Here is a 12,387-nt window from a genome sequence, read left to right as displayed (position 1 = left end):
TAAAATCAGAAATTTAGGCATCAAAAGCTTATCATTTACCAAAATCACTTAATAAAGTTTAGCAAAGGGCGCAGCACACCAGCACACGGTTCGAAACTCGGTGTTGCCACCAGTCGGCTGGGCGCCATCTGGCGGGCATAATTGGCAGTGCCTGCAGCAGATACTAATTGGCCACCGTATCTGCAGAGTGGAGGCTGGACTATGTGTGGGTGGGTCTTCATACACTGATTGGCAGAAGAGACGCCTGTGCAGAATGCAGGGGGGGGGGGGGGGGGGGGGTGGATGTTCACTTGTCGGAAGAGGCGTGTACAGCGACATGCTCTCCTCGGATGCAATCGTGTATCTCTCAGCACCGAAGACAAAAATTGAGTGTGCTGAATCAGGAGGAAAATGGGGAGAAAATGCAAAAAGAGTTTAGCAAAGAAAGAGTATGTTCCACCAAGTACTGAGGCCGGTAATAATAGTGCACATGGGCATTTATTAAGATAACTACTGTGTACGCTTTTAAAATGATGTCAACTTGTTTGTCTTTGTCAGAATTGCTTGTATGTATCAATAAATAATTTTTCTCTGTTTACTCAGACTTCTTGTTGTACATTTTAATACACTTCTATACACATCACCAATAATACCTTTTAAGGTAAGAGAGTTGAATATTTTTTATATCCATATACCGTATATACATTGTGAGCTCTATGTACCTTAACCTACAGCTTAATGACAGAGCAATTATGTAATCTGCTTGTCTAGACAGTACAGACAATGTAATTACATTTATTGAGATGTTGTAGATAAGAGCTATTGGAAATCCTATATTTTTCATTGTGAATAAAAACTGTCATTATTAAATATATATATATATATAATATATATATATATATATATATATATATATATATATATATATACACACACACCAATCAGCCATAACATTAAAACCACCTCCTTATTTCTACACTCACTGTCCATTTTATCAGCTCAACTTACCATATAGAAGCACTTTGTAGTTCTACAATTACTGACTGTAGTCCATCTGTTTCTCTACATGCTTTGTTAGCCCCCTTTCATGCTGTTCTTTAATGGTCAGGACCTCCACAGGACCACCACAGATCAGGTATTATTTGGGTGGTGGATCATTCTCAGCACTGCAGTGACACTGACATGGTGGTGGTGTGTTAGTGTGTGTTGTGCTGGTATGAGTGGATAAGACACAGCAGCGTTGCTGGAGTTTACATAATGGGTGGGATTATAATCAGGCATATTAAAAAGCTATTAAATAGCACCATTGCCTCAAAGCAAAAAGGTCCTGGGTTCAATTCCCAAGTGGAACTGTTCGGGTCCTTTCTGTGTAGAGTTTGCATGTTCTCCCCATGTCTGTGTGAGTTTCCTCTGGGTACTCTGGTTTCCTTTCACAGTCTAAAGACATGCAGTTAGGTTAACTAGAGGTACAAAATTGCCCTGTGTGTGTGTGCCTTGTGATGGACTGGTGACCTGTCTAGGGTGGTTCCTAAATTTTGCTCAGTGAGTTGTACCCACTGCGACCCTGAATTGGATAAAGCGGTGGATAAAGCTTAATCTCAACACAAGGCAAGTTTTGTATGGACAAAAACCATCAGATTAAACTTGATTATCTGTAATAGAAGCTATTAAAATGACCTCTGACCCTGTGGGGGATCTGTAATGAAACATACCCATTTCCTTTACACTTTATAAGGCATCGGGAGAGATAATAAAGACATGAGTGGATTTGGACAAGATGCATCAGGGTATGTTGGCCTTGAGGAACTCTTTTATACGCAGTGATGCAGACCTCCCAGGCCTTGCCTGCCCGGAAACTCTTGTTTTGTGAACGATGGAGTTGTTAAAGGGAAAATAATCTTGTTGTTTTCTGTTTCCGAGGCTCCATTTCTTTTCTGTTCTAACATGAACTATATCAGGACAATCCCACTGATCCAGTGTCATGTCGGAATAGAAGTGAACTAAAGTCGCTTCTTCTGTTGACTCTCAGAACGGATGAGAGGGGATCACCTACTGTCTGTACAGCTGGTGGAAATGAGGATGGTGTTCTGAAGTGGATAAGCTGATGAAAAATACAAGATTATTTTTTTATTAGTCTGTGTGGGGAAATACAACATTGTGTCCTTAAATGTCTTTGTCAGTTTAGGATAGTGTAAATCTGGCTTCAATACTATTAAAATGTCAAAGTTGGCCAAGTTGTGTATAGTCAGGTCAGCTTTTTATGATTATAGATGGATGGATGGATAGACAGACAGACAGATAGATAGTAGATAGATGGATAAATAGATAAGTAGATATATATCTAGACAGACAGACAGACAGACAGACAGACAGACAGACAGACAGATAGATAGAGATATAGACAGAAAAAGATGGATAGACAGACAGACAGACAGACAGACATATAGATAAAGACAGACAGACAGATAGATAGATAGATAGATAGATAGATAGATAGATGATAGATAGATAGATAGATAGATAGATAGATAGATAGATAGATAGATAGATAGATAAAGATAGACAGACATATAGATAAAATAGATAGATAAACAGACAGACAAAAAGATAGATTAAGATAGACAGACAGACAGGCAGACAGACAGATAGATAGATAAATGGATAGATAGATGGATGGATAGGTAGATAGATAGACAGACAAACATACATACATACAGACAGACAGACAGACAGACAGATAGATTAGATAGATTGATAGATAGATAGACAGACAGACAGACATACAGATAGATTAGATAGATAGATAGATAGACAGACAGACAGACAGACAGATAAATAGCCCGATTTTTCTTTGTCCATGTGATAATCAACAAACTACAGTTTAGCTTTATGTGCAGATTTTGGAGCAGTGGATCTGATTCAGTGATCCTGTACCTGATCACTTGTATATACTAAGTTTAAAAAATAAAATGTTGTTACTGTACTGATTTAAAACAGTATTTAGATTATGAATTACATGTGAAGTACACTTTTGAAAACACTAGTGAATTCCTTTTAGTAATTTTAGAGATATATTAAGTACTTCAGAAAGCCTTTTTTTATTTTATTCTACTGGGGTTGGTTTGACCTGATAACATCATATGAGAGATCTGAGACTTCTACTAAAAATACAGATTTCAGACAGAATGTTGCTTGTTTAAAGTATTGCCTTCCGAACCCACTATTTCCTGGTCTTGTGAGATTTATGCCTGCAGTTCATTTAGATTTATGATAAAGCTTGAAACTGAATGTTCATTATTGTTATTTTCACCTAACACTAAATAGTTTCACAGAATGTGTATTACTGCATCATTCAGCATTACCTGAATTTATGCTAAATGATATCAATGATTTGATCATTTCATGATTCACACTAAAGTAGAGTGATTTTGTACTTTATTAGCTAAAATAACTTAATATATATAATAAATATAAACTTTCTGTTTTTATATATTTATATTTTTATTGTAATCATTGCTTTTTCATTCTTTTTTGGCACAGCACAGGGTTTTTTATTTTTTTAGTTTTTTTCTGCCGTGTCTCTTGTTACCTAGCAATGTGGAAAGAAAACAGCAGAGTGCTAAGCCCCAGCTCAAGGTCACTGTCTGCTCTAATGCCTGTTAAATGGTGTGAATTAGCAGAGAAAGTGGGTGAGTAAGAACCCGTCCGGGAATCAGCGGCTGAAAGTACCGCTGATCACCAGCACTGTTGTTTTGGGAACCTTGTCCTGTGGTGACGTTTAGCCATAGTGTTATTTACATCCTCTTTCAAACAGAAGTGTTACATAATGCTTTACACATTCTGTACATTAATAATCTTAAACAGTTTTTAAGCATTTTTATTTAGTTTTCATTATTTTAATGTGGGGTGGCATTGTGGTTTGGTGGGTAGCACTGTTGCCTGCTTGAGTGAATGTGTGTGTGTATGTGTATGTACAGTGGGGCCAAAAAGTATTTAGTCAGCCACTGATTGTGCAAGTTCTCCTACTTAGAAAGATGAGAGAGGTCTGTAATTTTCATCATAGGTACACTTCAACTATGAGAGAGAAAATGAGAAAAAGAAATCCAGGAAATCACATTGTAGGATTTTTAAAGAATTTATTTGTAAATTAATAATTTTATTATGTAAAGTATTTGGTCAATAACAAAAATTCAACTCAATACTTTGTAACATAACCTTTGTTGGCAATGACAGAGGTCAAACGTTTCCTGTAAGTCTTCACTAGGTTTGCACACACTGTAGCTGGTATTTTGGCCCATTCCTCCATGCAGATCTCCTCTAGAGCAGTGATGTTTTGGGGATGTCGCTGGGCAACACGGACTCCACAAATTTTCTATGGGGTTGAGGTCTGGAGACTGGCTAGGCCACTCCAGGACCTTGAAATGCTTTTTATGGAGCCACTCCTTCATTGCCCGAGCGGTGTGTTTGGGATCATTGTCATGCTGGAAGACCCAGCCACGTTCCATCTTCAATGCTCTCACTGATGGAAGGAGGTTTTGGCTTAAAATCTCACGATACATGGCCCCGTTCATTCTTCCCTTAACACGGATCAGTCGTCCTGTCCCCTTTGCAGAAATACAACCCCAAAGCATGATGTTTCCACCCCCATGCTTCACAGTAGGTATGGTGTTCTTGGGTTCTTCTTCTTCCTCCAAACACGACGAGTTGAGTTTTTACCAAAAAGTTCCATTTTGGTTTCATCTGACCACATGATATTCTCCCAATCCTCTTCTGGATCATCCATATGCTCTCTGGCAAACTTCAGACGGGCCTGGACATGTACTGGCTTAAGCAGGGGGACACGCCACTGCAGGATTTGAGTCCCTCTCGGCGTAGTGTGTTACTGATGGTAGCCTTTGTTACTTTGGTCCCAGCTCTCTGCAGGTCATTCATCAGGTCCCTCCGTGTAGTTCTGGGATTTTTGCTCACCGTTCTCATGATCATTTTGACCCCACGGGATGAGATCTTGACCCCAAGGGAGATTATCAATGGTCTTGTATGTCTTCCATTTTCTTACAATTGCTCCCACAGTTGATTTATTCACACCAACCTTGCCTATTGTAGATTCACTCTTCCCAGCCTGGTGCAGGTCTACAATTTTTTTCCTGGTGTCCTTCGACAGCTCTTTGGTCTTGGCCATGGTTGAGTTTGGAGTCTGACTGTTTGAGGCTGTGGACAGGTGTCTTTTATACAGATAACGAGGTCAAACAGGTGCCATTAATACAGGTAACGAGTGGAGGACAGAAGAGCTTCTTAAAGAATAAGTTACAGGTCTGTGAGAGCCAGAAATCTTGCTTGTTTGTTATTGACCAAATACTTATTTTCCACCATAATTTACAAAAAAATTCTTTACAAATCCTACAATGTGATTTCCTGAATTTTTTTTTCTCATTTTGTCTCTCATAGTTGAAGTGTACCTATGATGAAAATTACAGACCTCTCTCATCTTTCTAAGTAGGAGAACCTGCACAATCAGTGGCTGACTAAATACTTTTTGACCCCACTGTATGTGTGTGTACAGTACATATGTATGTGTATATATGTGTATGTATGCATGTGTGTGTATGTGTGTATGTGTATTTATGTGTGTGTATGTGTGTGTATGTATGTGTGTATGTATGTGTGTGTACATATGTATGTGTATATATGTGTATGTATGCATGTGTGTGTATGTGTGTGTGTGTATGTGTATTTATTTGTGTGTGTGTGTGTGTCTGTGTATGTACAGTGTATCACAAAAGTGAGTACACCCCTCACATTTCTGCAGATATTTAAGTATATCTTTTCATGGGACAACACTGACAAAATGACACTTTGACACAATGAAAAGTAGTCTGTGTGCAGCTTATATAACAGTGTAAATTTATTCTTCCCTCAAAATAACTCAATATACAGCCATTAATGTCTAAACCACCGGCAACAAAAGTGAGTACACCCCTAAGAGACTACACCCCTAAATGTCCAAATTGAGCACTGCTTGTCATTTTCCCTCCAAAATGTCATGTGACTCGTTAGTGTTACTAGGTCTCAGGTGTGCATAGGGAGCAGGTGTGTTCAATTTAGTAGTACAGCTCTCACACTCTCTCATACTGGTCACTGAAAGTTCCAACATGGCACCTCATGGCAAAGAACTCTCTGAGGATCTTAAAAGACGAATTGTTGCGCGACATGAAGATGGCCAAGGCTACAAGAAGATTGCCAACACCCTGAAACTGAGCTGCAGCACAGTGGCCAAGATCATCCAGCGTTTTAAAAGAGCAGGGTCCACTCAGAACAGACCTCGCATTGGTCGTCCAAAGAAGCTGAGTGCACGTGCTCAGCGTCACATCCAACTGCTGTCTTTGAAAGATAGGCACAGGAGTGCTGTCAGCATTGCTGCAGAGATTGAAAAGGTGGGGGGTCAGCCTGTCAGTGCTCGGACCATACGCCGCACACTACATCAAATTGGTCTGCATGGCCGTCACCCCAGAAGGAAGCCTCTTCTGAGGTCTCTACACAAGAAAGCCCGCAAACAGTTTGCTGAAGACATGTCAACAAAGGACATGGATTACTGGAACCATGTCCTATGGTCTGATGAGACCAAGATTAATTTGTTTGGTTCAGATGGTCTCAAGCATGTGTGGCGGCAATCAGGTGAGGAGTACAAAGATAAGTGTGTCATGCCTACAGTCAAGCATGGTGGTGGGAATGCCATGGTCTGGGGCTGCATCAGTGCAGCAGGTGTTGGGGAGTTACATTTCATTGAGGGACACATGAACTCCAATATGTACTGTGAAATACTGAAGCAGAGCATGATCCCCTCCCTCCGGAAACTGGGTCACAGGGCAGTGTTCCAGCATGATAATGACCCCAAACACACCTCTAAGACGACCACTGCTTTATTGAAGAGGCTGAGGGTAAAGGTGATGGACTGGCCAAGCATGTCTCCAGACCTAAACCCAATAGAACATCTTTGGGGCATCCTCAAGCGGAAGGTGGAGGAGCGCAAAGTCTCGAATATCCGCCAGCTCTGTGATGTCGTCATGGAGGAGTGGAAAAGCATTCCAGTGGCAACCTGTGAAGCTCTGGTAAACTCCATGACCAGGAGAGTTAAGGCAGTTCTGGGAAATAATGGTGGCCACACAAAATATTGACACTTCAGGAACTTTCACTAAGGGGTGTACTCACTTTTGTTGCCGGTGGTTTAGACATTAATGGCTGTATATTGAGTTATTTTGAGGGAAGAATAAATTTACACTGTTATATAAGCTGCACACAGACTACTTTTCATTGTGTCAAAGTGTCATTTTGTCAGTGTTGTCCCATGAAAAGATATACTTAAATATCTGCAGAAATGTGAGGGGTGTACTCACTTTTGTGATACACTGTATGTGTGTGTATGTGCATTTATGTGTGTATGTGCATTTATGTGTTTGTATGTATGAATGCATGTGTGTGTATGTATGCATGTACAGTATCTCACAAATACACCCCTCACATTTCTGCAAATATTTTATTATATCTTTTCATGGGACAACACTATAGAAATTAAACTTGGATATAACTTAGAGTAGTCAGTGTACAGCTTGTATAGCAGTGTAGATTTACTGTCTTCTGAAAATAACTCAACACACAGCCATTAATGTCTAAATAGCTGGCAACATAAGTGAGTACACCCCACAGTGAACATGTCCAAATTGTGCCCAAATGTGTCGTTGTCCCTCACTGGTGTCATGTGTCAAGGTCCCAGGTGTAAATGGGGAGCAGGGCTGGTAAATTTGGTGTTTTGGGTACAATTCTCTCATACTGGCCACTGGATATTCAACATGGCACCTCATGGCAAAGAACTCTCTGAGGATGTGAGAAATAGAATTGTTGCTCTCCACAAAGATGGCCTAGGCTATAAGAAGATTGCTAACACCCTGAAACTGAGCTACAGCACAGTGGCCAAGGTCATACAGCGGTTCTTCAGGACAGGTTCCACTCGAAACAGGCTTCGCCAGGGTCGACCAAAGAAGTTGAGTCCACGTGATAAGCGTCATATCCAGAGATTGGCTTTAAAAAATAGACACATGAGTGCTGCCAGCATTGCTGCAGAGGTTGAAGACATGGGAGGTCAGCCTGTCAGTACTCAGACCATATGCCGCACACTGCATCAACTCGGTCTGCATGGTCGTCATCCCAGAAGGAAGCTGACGCACAAGAAAGCCCACAAACAGTTTGCTGAAGACAAGCAGTACAAGAACATGGATTACTGGAACCATGCCCTGTGGTCTGATGAGACCAAGATAAATTTGTTTGGCTCAGATGGTGTCCAGCATGCAGTGTTGTGCGTGAACGAGTTCAAAAGAACGCGTTCATTGAACACGCTCATTTTTTCGTGAACGTTGATCTGAACGCAACACATTTTTAATAAAGAACTTGAACGTGAATTAGTTCACATTATGTGTCATGAACGGCAGACATCACTGTAAATGAACCTTGGATTTTGTTTTCCATTGAAAACTGAGTGACATCTGTTTTCTCTTTTGAAACGCAACGAGAGAAAGTTCCTCCCTCCTGTATTCTCGCTGGTGCCGCTTAAATCATGTATCACCAGACAGAAATGGTTTTGACATTGTGTGCGCAATGCATTGCGGGCAACGTAGTGTCCGGCTGAGAATAGTTAACATACTGCTAGTTAATAACATACTGGCTTCCGCACGACGTTACCCGTGATGAATTGCAGCAGAGCGGGGTAGGCATAGCAACGCCGCGTAGCAGGCAACGACGAGAGCGCGGAGGGCTGGAGGAGCGAGAGAGAGAGAGAAAGAGAGAGAGAGAGTGACAGACCAATGACGAGAGTGAGAGAAAGCGCTGCAATTTAAAAAAAAAATGGCTAGTGGAAGTGATGGCACGGAGACAGACACCGATTCTCCTTATGAACATTTAAAACAATTTTACACTCTTGCAAACCAAGACCCCGACGGCAAAAATCTTACCTTTCTGTGTAAGATATGTCCACCTGCGCAGCAAAAACAAGTTAGGACATCAACAACGTCCTTCTCGAATTTGAAACGGCGCATTGAGTTAAAACATCCATCCAGTGTGAATGCATATATGCACGCCCTCGAGGGTCATAAGCGAGGAAAGGGAAAAAAGACCCCCTGCCAACCCCAAACGCAAATGACACTGCCAGCAGCCTTCAAGAGGTCCGTGGTGGTGGTCTCACAGGAGCAGGTAGATAAACTGATTATCGACTACATTGTGGAAGATTTACAACCTCTAAGCAAAGTTGAGAAACCCTCGTTCATCAGACTAGTGACAGGTTTGCAACCAACCAGACATGTGCCTTCAAGAAAGCAAGTGCAGGGACTACTGAATAGAGAATTTAAGGAGGTTATCAATAAATTAAAAAGTGAACTTGCCGAGCTTGATTTTGTTTGCACAACAGCTGATTGCTGGTCAGCTGTCAACAATGGATTCATGGGCATTACAGTTCATTGGCTTGACAAACATGATCCATCACTCAGGAAATCAGCTGCACTTGCATACCGTCGTGTCAGGGGGTCACACACATATGATGTACTGGCAAAAGTACTGGCAGAGGTGTACAAGGAATTTAAAATTCAGAACAAAATTGTGTGCACAGTGACAGACAATGCCTCAAATTTTGTTAAGGCATTTAACTGTTTTGGAGAGGGTGTTGCTATTACAGCTGCGGCTGCAGCTGCTGATGAAACAGTGGAAGAGGCTTCTGTCCAGGCAATTGACAGTTTGGATGATGGTGATGGTGATGATGATGATGATGGGCTTGAGCCAGCACCCCTCTCAGCGTTAGAGGATCCCTGCCTCCCCCCTCACAGAAGGTGCATGGCCCACACCTTAAATCTTGTTGCTGCCGACACAAAGAATGTAACTGACAGGCAGTACAACACACTGGCAAGGCCTGTGTTTTCCAAAGCATGCGCTCTGTGGAACAGAGTAAAACGGAGCTCAAAACCTCAGATTTGGTTGAGGAAAAGCTAAAGATTGGCTTTGTCACTCCAAATGACACACGATGGAACTCAATGTTCCTCTCCATGCAGCGCCTGAGTCACATAGCCACATTGACTCCACAGGCCAGCGACCTGATAGCGCCAGGTGATCCAGCTCCTGAATATGACAAGCTGCTTCTGCACACCGTCTGTGATGAGTTCGGCCTTCGGCGGTTTTCCCCACAGGAGATTGATTTCATCCATAACTTTGTCCATCCCTTAGCCGCTGCACTAAACATTCTTCAAGGGGAGAAAAACACATTCCTTGGGTACCTGGTGCCTACAATTGTGCAGCTGAAAAATTACTTGAGAGGGCTGCTGGATGAGAGCTCAAAGCCTACAGCTACAGAAGGTCTGGCTGCATGTCGTCCTCTCATCCAAACCATGATTCAGGCAATCTGCAAAAGATTGGATGACAGGCTTGAAGAAAAAGAGAACATCCTGGCAGCTGTACTACTCCCAATGTTCAAGTTGGACTGGGTGTCGGATGACATTCAGCGCTTGCAGTACAGAGTGATGCTGAAGCAAGAAGTGCAATCTATCTCTGTGGTGGAGTCTGAACAAGCGCAAACCTCTGCAACAGAGAGGAAAAGCAGTGCTTCCTCCTTTTTTAAATTCAGTCGAAGCCCAGCAACAGTCACCAAGTCCGAGGTGGACATGTACCTGGATGCCCCAACTGCTGACAACTTCAATGAGTACACAGGCCTACCCAAGCTGAAAAAGCTGTTTGTTAAGTACAACACAGCAATCCCGTCAAGTGCTCCAGTGGAGAGGCTGTTCAGCACTGGTGGCCAGATATTTAGGCCCAGGAGAAACCGATTGGGAGATACCAACTTCGAAAAACAGTTGGTGTTAAATGCAAACAAAAAACTCTTTGGACTGACCTGAGGGGAGAAAGAAGTATCCAGGGGGTGGGGTTCAGTTTTCAGTTCGCACTAGTGTAACCATGTTCCTGTAGATCATGTCCCCAGCACTGAATTGAAAAGGTCACCAAATACTGTATGAAAGTTGAAGTTACCTACCTAAAGTTGCATAAAGTTCCATCTTACACAAAGTTACATCTTAAAAATCACTGTATCAACCATAAAGATACGCAGTTTCCTTAAAAATAAAGTTTTTTGTGCCTTTGAGTTTTGCCTTCATTACCTTCATTCAAGAGTTTTGCTCATTTCATACACACACATATGTATATATAATATCATATATATCAAATAATATATACATATTTCATATTATATATTCTTTTTTTAATTAAATGCTGGTAGATTTCATTGCACTAAGTATAGAACTGGTCTACCTTGTCTGTACTGCTGCAAGTTTCATCACCTGGTAAGAAACCCACAATTGCAGTGTCATGAGCAAATGTCTACAATGAGCAGTTTCAAAGAACGTATAGTGATTTCTAGCTTGTAGTGTGAAAAAAAGTATTTATTTGAATATCTCACGAAAAAAGTAAAATGAACTGAACTTTGAACTAGTTCAGAATTAAAATTGTGAACTTTGAACGTGAACTGTTCACTTTGAGCATGTATGAACTGAACTTGAACTAGTTCAGAAAAGCTGTGAACTGGCACAACACTGCCAGCATGTGTGGCGGCGCCCTGGTGAGGAGTACCAAGACAACTGTCTCTTGCCTACAGTCAAGCATGGTGGTGGTAGCATCATGGTCTTGGGCTGCATGAGTTCTGCCGGCACTGGGAAGCTGCGGTTCATTGAGGGAAACATGAATTCCAACATGTACTGTGACATTCTGAAGCAGAGCATGATCCCCTCCCTTCGAAAACTGGGCCTCATGGCAGTTTTCCAACAGGATAATGACCCCAAACACAACCTCCAAGATGACAACTGCCTTGCTGAGGAAGCTGAAGGTAAAGGTGATGGACTAAACCCAAAAGATATAATGAAATATTTGCAGAAATGTGAGGGGTGTACTCACTTTTGTGAGATACTGTATGTCTATATATGTGTATGTATGTGTGTGTCTGTGTATGTATGTGTGTGTATTTATACGTGTGTGTATGTATGTATTTGTGTATGTATGTGTATGTATGTATGTTTGTATGTGTGTGTATGTATGTATTTGTGTATGTATGTACTTCATGTATGTGTGTGTATGTTTGTATGTATGTATGTTTGTGTGCGTGTATGTATGTATAGGAAAGAAAAATCATATGTACAATTAAGAAGGATTTTTTAACAATAAATTGCAGGAATTAATTTTAGATTGTTTTAATAAGCACATTGATAGACTGTGAACCAGTCATGGGAATCGTCTCATGTCATAATGAAAAGGACGGAACCTGGTGACCTTTGGAAATTCTGTACAATCCCATTTCTTCCTCTGAGCAATATAAACACTTCACTTCCCAGCAGA

This window comes from Trichomycterus rosablanca, chromosome 6 (assembly GCF_030014385.1).
Source record: "Trichomycterus rosablanca isolate fTriRos1 chromosome 6, fTriRos1.hap1, whole genome shotgun sequence".
Taxonomy (NCBI): Eukaryota; Metazoa; Chordata; class Actinopteri; order Siluriformes; family Trichomycteridae; genus Trichomycterus; species Trichomycterus rosablanca.
Note: the sequence above shows the minus strand (reverse complement) of the source record.